At 30.9% G+C, this 2,793-nt stretch overlaps 1 long non-coding RNA gene across 1 annotated transcript; it reads right to left on the bottom strand.

Annotated features, from left to right (window-relative positions):
- Positions 1–727: 727 nt before the first annotated feature.
- Positions 728–2,222, bottom strand: LOC106457638. The gene is made up of 2 exons (XR_001290720.2): positions 2,081–2,222; positions 728–852 (listed from the first exon to the last, which is right to left on the bottom strand). It is a non-coding gene; the product is annotated as an uncharacterized LOC106457638 (long non-coding RNA).
- Positions 2,223–2,793: the final 571 nt, after the last annotated feature.

The raw sequence follows: 2,793 nt of genomic DNA, 5'->3' as shown, positions 1-2,793 counted from the left end.
GACACCTTATGAGTTGGAATATTAGTTTTAAAAAACCCATCACATGTTATAGTTTGATTCTTAGACACCTTTTGAGTTGAAATCTTAGTTTTAAAAAACCCATCACATGTTATAGTTTGATTCTTAGACACCTTTTGAGTTGAAATATTAGTTTTAAAAAACCCATCACATGTTATAGTTTGATTCTTAGACACCTTATGAGTTGGAATCTCGGTTAACAAATTCCTCTCCTCTGTACTGGCTAGAAAACATTTTTCAGTATGGTTTGGTTATAATTATTTCTAGTTGTTCAATGGTATTTATTTTTATATGTAGGATGTGAATATTTTTACATGAATATTGGTTTAAGATGTTTTCCATTTTGTTCCCGCTAATAGTTTTCGTAGTTTTTTGTTAGATATTTAGTGTTCTTTCCTATTTGTGGAGTTAGCATTATTACCCTGTCTGTGTATTAATTAACTAACTAACGTACTGGATGTTTAATATCTGCAGTGAGAACATGAAAATAAGTTGTTTCGAACTCATGCATCTGATGAATATAAGTTATATGATCATAAGATTTTCAAGAATTTCAGTTAGAACTGTAGTTCTTGGTAGTTTCACATATTCAATAACAATTACAAGTAGAATTTAATTAATGTAAATCACTTAATGTACAAAAGACTTAATATTAAGTATACAAATGCATTACTAATGTCAAAAACATACCCGAATTTGCAGCTATGTGTACCACATTGCTTAGAAAGTTTAAGTATATACCACAGGCGTGCTTTGCTTCTTCCGCCTATAGCATCTTTATCCGGTTCGGTGCCGTTCAGCGCAAGTGCTTGTTCAAGTTCATTTGTAATTTTGCTGCAAAATACAAACATATTTTATTAGCTTACACTACAACTTGTTTGTTAAATTTCGCGCAAAAATATTCGAGGGCTATCTGTACTAACCATCCCTAATTTAGAAGTGATATACTAAAGTAAAGGTAGCTAGTCATCGCCATCCACAGATAATTCTTTGGCTACTCTGATAAAATAGTAGGAATGACCGTCATATTATAATGTTCCCACGGCTAAAAGTGGTCGTATGTTTGGTGATGGGACTCTAACTCTCGAATCGAGAGCCCTAATCACCAGGCCATGCCAGATTTATTACAAGTTTTGACCCAGTAGTTGTGCGACACTTTCTCTTTTATTTAAGACTAATACATTTATTTCTAAAGTAACAACGTATAATTTTGACTGTAAAAGTCATTACATCATCACGATGATGTTTAATGAGATTATAGTAGTTATGTATACTAACAAATGTATAACACGTAACATAAAATAGTTTCAATACGCATAAAAAATCATTAACTTTTTCTTCCGAGTTTCAAAGTCTGCTCCGAATAATAGAAGTTTACATATTTTTATAAGATAAAAACACTATAATGAAATTCTCAAAAAAGCATTAACATGATTTATTCACAAACTTGCTGATTTAAGGTTCACGAACGAAAGTGAGATCTTACGACAAAAAATTTAATTATAGATTAATAACTATTTCATTCAGCTCAGTTTAACATTAAGGTGTTAGTTTTAAAATGAAAATTTATAATCAATAGCTCGAAGTTTAAAATTTTTAGTGACTATAGTTGGATACAAGTGTCTGGTTAGCGGATTTGGTTTACACGAATATATATTTTGTGTATTAATGTTTGATTACATTTTCATAAATCTGCCTGTACATTAGCCATAAACATCAGCTTTTATTTATGGACAATGATCAACTGAGTGAATTATGAAGTTAAAAAATATTTAAAAATAATACGGGCGTCGTGTAACTTTATACTACTTCTATGCCATTATTATAATAGCAGTTGGAGAAAATATCTTCGAAATAGCTTAAGCGTTTATTTTGTAGTTAATTTTTAATTTATGCCAATTCATTCTTTGTGGAGTTTTCCATTAGTTCTGTTGATAATAAAATCTAAACAAATCCAGCTGGTACACTAGCAGAGACTGCTTTAAAAAACATTATAGTATAAGTGTACGTAGCCTGAACATTTGTAGAGAGAAAGAGTAAAATCTTTGTAAGAAATACGTACTCTTGAAGATCCGGCGTAATGGTATTTTTTTTTCTTCCAATAATCGCAACATCTTCTGGTTCATCGCACAAACATATTGGTGCATTAATATCACCGGCTGAAGCAATCATCAGCGCCCCAAAGAGGACAAAAATACAAATTTGAATCTAGAGAAGAAAAAAGAGAAAGTAAAAGATATGTGAGGATCCTTTTAATGAAAAAGTATGGTATTTTAATACATATGTTAGAGTTTGATTTTTAGACATCTTGTGAGTTGGAATCGTAGAATTTTCAATGGAAGCTAAATTTACTATACATGATTACAAATTCTTACAAATCAAGTTTATATCGATCAGATTATTAAATAATGCAAGTAGTTATATTCTTTTACATCTTAATATATTGTTTCCTGGTGGCTATGCAATAAGTGTGACTGCTTACAGTGCTAAAAATCGGTTTTGATACTCACTATTGGCACAGCATAGATAGCCCATTGTGTAGCTTTGTGCTTAATAACAAACAAAACAAAACTTAATACCTTATTGGCATAAATAGTATAACTTAGATCAGCCCTGGTGAGTGAATGGAAAACATTTTCCTCGGAATATCATTCAAAGAATAATAGAGTGTGTTATGTAACGTACAAATGTATTGGCTAGCTTCTCGGGGTGGGCATATTCGATGTTAAGACGTATTCTCATGTAAATGCAAAAACACGTTTTTGTATTTTACAA

Source organism: Limulus polyphemus, unplaced genomic scaffold (genome assembly GCF_000517525.1).
Source record: "Limulus polyphemus unplaced genomic scaffold, Limulus_polyphemus-2.1.2 Scaffold354, whole genome shotgun sequence".
Taxonomy (NCBI): Eukaryota; Metazoa; Arthropoda; class Merostomata; order Xiphosura; family Limulidae; genus Limulus; species Limulus polyphemus.
Note: the sequence above shows the minus strand (reverse complement) of the source record. Positions and strands in the feature narration are given on the sequence as shown.